This window comes from Arachis duranensis, chromosome 3, assembly GCF_000817695.3.
Source record: "Arachis duranensis cultivar V14167 chromosome 3, aradu.V14167.gnm2.J7QH, whole genome shotgun sequence".
NCBI lineage: Eukaryota > Viridiplantae > Streptophyta > Magnoliopsida > Fabales > Fabaceae > Arachis > Arachis duranensis.
This window is the reverse complement of record NC_029774.3, coordinates 24,229,474-24,236,821: the sequence shown is the minus strand read 5'-3', so window position 1 is coordinate 24,236,821 and position 7,348 is coordinate 24,229,474.

Genomic DNA, 7,348 nt, shown 5'->3' with positions numbered 1-7,348 from the left:
CTGAAGGCGATTTTATAATATCAGGAGGAACGAGGAAGGAGATCCTCACCTTCCACCATCTCACTGGGGTCGCACTTTCAAGAAAAAGAGCTCAAGATGAACAATCATGTCCAATTCAGTTTCATAATCAAAATATATTTCTTGAAACTTATCTCCACTATACTTCGATATTTTCTCTTTAATCCACTCAATACACTACATAAAATACTCTAGTTAATCCACCCACAGTACTCTACAATCCTAAGTCACCGGTTCTAAATTTATAACAGAAAACACCCCTTTTATTTCACTCAGTACACTCTCACTCGTCCCAAAACCTAAACACTAGCTATCAGACCTTAAATAGGGGTCACAAAGGTAAACATAGGATGAATAGGCAAAAATAGTTAAAAATAGTATTTCTTGAAAAACAGGATAATTGTGCGTACGTGTGCCTCGTGCATATGCATGATGAACCCCTTTTTGTGCGTACGCTCAAAACGCGCACAAAAAAATACATTTCTGAAATGCAAGTTGTGCATACACATGAGTCATGCATATGCATGACCTTGCTTTTGTGCATACGCACGGTATGCGCACAAAATTTGCACAAAGCCCTTTCACTTCTATAACACCTACCATGCGTACGCATGACTTTAATTTTCTACGACTTCTGCAGAATTCAGTTTTTAACTCTAAACTTCAAATGCGCATAACTTTTCCTGTTAAAAATCATTTTTTGTCCGTTCTTTGAACGTCATAAACTATTCGTACCCAAGTTTCATTTAAGACAAGTTCCACAAAATTTGAGGGTCATGTTACATTGTGTCAAAGTTAGTTAAACTTCTGTTTTTACCTAATTACACAAACACTCATTTTTAACCAATTCAACAATGTCAATCAATCCAAACAACCCCCTTAGCATTTTTAAGCCTTCCAAACATTCAATCATCAATTCCTAACTATTACAAGCCCAATCAAACCTATTTCAATTTATTTATCACATTCATCATCAAATAAACTATAACTTCATACCATTCAAACCTATCTTAAGAGCAACTAGCCTAAATTTCACACAACATTACATATTTTCTACTAGAAACTGAAACCATACCTTAGTTGATTTCTCCCATGCTCAAAATACCACCAAAACCTTTTCTTCACAAGCCTCTAAGTCTCTAAATCAAATCAACAAGTTTCAGCCACCAAAGCATTATTCCAAGCACTCCAATTCACCGATTTGACTTCAATTCACATGTATTTAATCTAATTTCATATAATTTCATCATAATCAATACTAGGGTTCACTAATTTAAAAATTCACAAGGGTTTAGTGGTTCCTTACGTTACCCACTAATGATTGGGGCAAAACCCAACAATTATCCCAAGGTAGATTACGCCTAAACCATTAAAAACATAAAATTTTTCAATACCCATGAACCAAAATCACAAAAATGAATAGAATAGAGAATTGGGTGAGAAATTATAAGTCTTTTACCACTAAGGAAGAGTGGGGGCTGATGTGATATAGGGTTACTGAGTAGGCCTTGGGATCAATTGGTTCCGGTTCACTTGATTTAGTTCGTTAGCTCATTTTTGGACCAAAATTTTTAGAATTAGCATTTTAATCACATTGTTTCCAATTATGATTCTGATTTTGTTAATTCATTATTCTTCTACTTTTATTTTTTCTATTTTTGATTCTGCTTTTATTTTTTATGCTTCTGATTATGTTTATGTTTCTACTTCTATTTCTATTTTCAATTTTTCTTCTACTTCTGTTTTCAATTCTACTTCTATTTCTGTTTTTATTTTTATTTTTTATGTTCATTACATTATCTCTGCTCCATTGTTATTATTGCTAAAGAAGAAGAAGAAAAAGAAGAAGAGATGTTGCTGTGATGGAGAAGAATAATAGAAACTAAGTGTTTTGGTGAAGAAGGAGAATGGTATTTCAGTCCAACGGACGATTTTAAAATCACGTTAAACCTTGGAGACGATTTTATATGCAAAAAATGGTTGGGGATGACAAAAAATTTTTATCTATACCTTAGGGATCAAAATTGTATTTAACCTTTTAAAAAATTTTGGTAGAGAAAAAAATGTGTTTTGAGTTTATTAAAAATTTTGGGAATTAGATATATATTCATGCATTAAGTATTTGAACCACAGGCATTTACCTTTAAAAACTATGTACATAGTCATTACAAAAAAAATTAAATAGTGTTCCAAAAAAAATTTAGTTGTAGATATATATGTAATATCATTTAAAAAAAATTGTATGGAGGTGTAGAAAGTGAATCATGGGTAGTTAGGACAGAAATCAGAATTGAGTAGGTTGTTATAAATTAGGTAAAAGTTTAAGTTAATCAAATATTTAAATTTTAGTCTACTTAATCAAATGCATCCTCAGCTTACCCTAACCCCATTACAACCTTCTAAAATCCTTATGATATTTATATGCATGCATTGAATATTTATTAATTTTTAGAAGATGAACAAGGTTTAGAGATCAAAATTAAAAGAGAATTGAGTGTTTCAACCCTTATACTAGAGCAATAAAAAAGTAAACATATCTGATGACAGTTCGATTACTCAATTCTATATTCCCTTATCTCATGAAAATCTTATCTTACAAGTTTGTAATTTGTTTAAAACTCAAATTGATTGATGAATTGAATTGATTGCAATATTATTTTTGGCCCTTTATGCTCATTTATGTTATTTGTAATTGATTTATTTTAACCAAGTAGATAAATATAGGTGAATTAGGTAGAATATTTGAACGAGTGTTAGGTAGTTTACATTTAATGAGTATTGATACCCTTTACTTCCTATTTTTTAATGAGTAGCATGAAGATATACTTTTGTTAAAATGTAAGGGAGTTGATAAATCCATATTTTACTATTATTTTTGGATTAAAAAAGTAAAACTTATTAATTTAACTTGCAATTAGTCTTTCTAATCGTATATTTTTGTGAATTTTTTTTAATTAAGCTTAATTGATTAAACATGCTTTTTATAATTTAAAAATGATCAAATTAATTTTATTTTTATTCTATTTAATTTTTTGATATGTTTGTTTAAGTTGTTTAAGGTTTAGGAAATAAGGAAGATTTGGAAAACTGGATGAAAAGCATGTGAAAGTAGAGATTTCACAAAGAAATGAAGGAGAAAGAAATTTTGACTGGTGCGTCCGCATGCATCTATGCAAAATTCTACTTAGGCCATGGGTGTCCATAAATCTGGTCGTGTGCCTCATTTGAAATAGCACATGACTCGCGATTTGGAGGCCATTTTGGCCTATTTCAACCACTTTAAAGCAATATTTGACGAGAAGCTTGAGGAGGATTATGCACGCAACTCATCATACACTCATTTTTCTTTTTTTTTTAGGGGTTTAGGACCATAAATTCTAGAAAGAAAAGCTCCAACTTCTCTTTAGAATTCAAGGCTTTCTTATAAATTTATCTCTTGTTTGTAGGTTTTAGTTTGTTTAATTATAATTTTTAGTTTATAATTTCTTGTTTTGCTATTCTTGTTTCTTAGAATTTTTTATTACTTCCTCTAGTTTGCTATTTTAGTTTATGAATCCTAGTTGAACTTTCAATTCTCTTTAATAAATTTGAGGGTAATGTATTAAATTGGTCTCCTATGTTTGGGCGTAATTCTGTTTTAGTCCTTAAGGTTTAAAGTATCCTATTTGAATCCAAAAAAGTTTCATTTAGCATCAATTTAGTCCCACAGTGAAGTGAAAGTTAAATAATTAATGAAATGTCCTACATAACAACAGTACAAGAACAAAATCGATAATCTGAAGAACAAGTACAAGCTCCAAAAGCACATAATTAACCGTGGATACATCAATACATTTATTTATTATTTTTCTTATAATATAAATAAAATATTTTCTATAGAACTAAAAAGAACTAAATTGTTGTCAAATTACAAATAAATCTCCAATTTTTTTCATAACCAATAATTGAGCACTTGATTGTAATTCTTAGAGAGAACATAATTAAATCTCAATCATTATTTTAAAATTTTGTGATATTTTTATACTAAACTTTAATAGTGTTAATTATCTAATTTAAAATTATCTACAATAAAATTGAGCTTTATAACTTGTGAATATCTAAACCAATCTTTAACACTCATCACACAAGTTCATTGATGAAAGAAATTTGACAAATGCAATTCTGATCAATATGAATTCTCTTGTGACCATAATTTTTTGTTTTTTTGTGAGATATATCACCAACTCTTGATAAACATATATTAGCCTTAGCTTTAAGCCTTTAACATACTATCAACTTCTTCAAAAGTGGAGAAGTTGATAAAGCAAAAAAGTAGGAGCTTAATCCTCTTTAAATTAGAATTAGGATAGTGAGACTTATAAATGATAGAAATTACAATTTTAAATTTAATGATGATCAATCCTTTTTTATTTTATGAGATAAATACTAAATTAGTAATCGAAAGATTTTGACGCTGATAAAATGATAATTAAATTTTGTTATTGACAAAATAATTCTTAAACAATTTTAAAATTCGACAAACATATTCTCAATCTCGCCGAAACACATTTTCAATAAACATAATGTTGATTTAGCCACTGTATTTTACAATTAATTACCTAACTGTAATTCCAATTAAATTAAATAAAAGTCTTGATGAAATTTTTTTTAACTCAAACTAAACCTAACTCGTCCTTCTTCTTCTACTTCTTGGTTAATTTTATCTTCCTCTTCAATCTTTATCCTTCAATTATATCTCAAATGAATTCTCATAAATATTTAATAAAAAAATTTTGTTATATAAAGTGATGAATTGAAGATTCAATAACTGGCGAATTAATTCCTTTAAAATAAGCTAATGCAGATACAGCATTTTTCTTGTAAGTTAATTTATATCTTGAGTTGTTCAATTTACATAAGAAATCATGTCATTGCAGTTTCTTTTACCCAATTAATTTTGTCTTCTTTTAATGAGTATTCATTTTTATATACGTCATATACCTGTATGATTCAGATATGAATGCTGCAACATCTCTTGCATACTTTTCTCCATCAAAATCAAATGCACCTCTCTATAGATCTGAATTCACTACTCTGTTGGAAGCCAGCACAAGAATCTATTAGGCTCATGCCATTTTAGTATTTTTACATTTAACCGACAAGGAATGAAATGCTTTCTGGTTAACAAGAAATAAATTGAAAACTTACAAGGTACTAAATGGAAAGGTACACAATTTAACGAATTTATGGCCATGATGTCAACTATGTTGTTTTAATCCAAATTGAGAAAGACAAAATCACACATAATGGAGTTCTGAACTTGTGATGTGTGATATTATAGGGGTCCAAAATTTTGCAACAATAGCAGTAATTTAGAATTAATCCAACAAAAATTCACAAAGTACTGTAGAATTATTATCAAAACAAAAACAGTATTTCTTTAGTTATTTTTTGAAGGTGTGACCATACATCTCTTTAAATTATGTTTTGAAATTGTGACAATAAATCTTTTAAATCTTATTTTATAATCGTAATAATAGATCTCTTTAGATTACGCATTAAAATTATGACTATAGACCCATTTTAAATCACCGTTTTATAAAACCGTGATTATAAATCCTTTTACGTCCTTCTTTAAAACTATAACCATAGATTTTTTTAGGTCACGCTTCGAAATGTGATGATAGACCCTTTAGGTCACAATTAACTTGGGTTGGTCGAGTGGTCAGTTTACTTGTTGTAGACCCTTAAATAAAAATCCGATCAGCGGCAAATTAATCATTGACCTGTTAAGTTCTGCGGTCAACAAAAAAAAAGATCCTTTAGGTCACACTTCATAACCATAACGACAGATCTTTTTATATCACGCATTAAAACCGTGACCACAAATCTCTTTTTAAGTCATCATTTTATAAATTGTGACTATAGACCCTTTTAAGTCAGTCTTTAAAATCGTGATTATAAATATGTTTAAGTCACGCTTTAAAATCGTGATGATAGACTTTTTTAAGTCATTTTTTTTTAAAACTGTGACCATAAATTTTTTTTTGTCATATTTTTTAACTGTGGTTATAGAAAATGTGACTTAAAATCTAAAATAATTTTAGATTGCTATGACGGCCACTCTTCAAAATTTTAATTATAGATATATATGTTTACAGTTTTTGAATAAATTAATGACTAAAAATTTTCTTTTAGGTCACAATTAAAAACCGTAATCATAATAATCACAGTTTTTAAATATGATAAAATTGTAATTATAGACTAATTTTATTGTAGTACATCATGCAAAATTATGCATGTCATAGGATAAATAATTGTCTACCATATCCAAAAGGATCCTCCTCTTTTAAAACAAACAATAATGCCAAGCTACTTTATGAATAGCTACACACCTAACATAAATTCTAATCCAAGTGATATTTATGCACTTGTTGATTTAGGTATTCGAGTTTTTTATAGGTTAAATTATATAGTTAATTTCTACACTTTTAATAAAATTATAAATTAATTTTTAAACTTTAAAAATTTGTAATTAAATTTTTAAAGAAAATTAAACTTTGCAATTTAATTTTTATCGTTCAAAAAGTGTTGATTTAACAGAATATTTTTAACATATTCTGTTAAAATAAAAAATATGTTAAAAGTATTCTATTAAATTAAATATTTTTTAAACAGTAAAAACTAAATTATAAATTTTAATTTTTTTTAAAAATTTAATTACAAATTTTTAAAATGTAAAAATTAATATTCTATTAAATTAAATATTTTTTAAATAATAAGAACTAAATTTTAAATTTTAATTTTTTTAAAAATTTAATTACAAATTTTTAAAATATAAAAATTAATTTATAATTTCACTAAAAATGTAAAGATCATCGTGTAAGTTAACCTTTCTTAAAAGTACTTTCCAGTGCCATTTCAATAAAAGAGAGTGCAGCGATTTAAGGCGTTCGAACACCTCAATTCTAGGCCCATTTTCCATTTCTTTGTTTTAGGTATACTTTAGAACACATGTATTGTTATTTGTTAAATTCATCGTAGAATACAATATCAAATGATCCATTAATGCATTTGACAATATAAAAGGTTAATTCATGTAAAGTTTTAAATGGTAAGTAATAAAGTCAAATATTTTTATTTAGTGATAATTTGATATATGTTAATATATTATTCTTTTTATACAAATAATATTAAATAGTTAAAATATTATAGACAATAAATAAAAATACATAATCAATAATATTTATATTGATAAGAGAATATAAATTATTTTTTAATTTAATTGATACAATTAATTTTTTTATAATTATTTTTTTTATTTAATTATACCAAAAAGTTAATTTCAAAT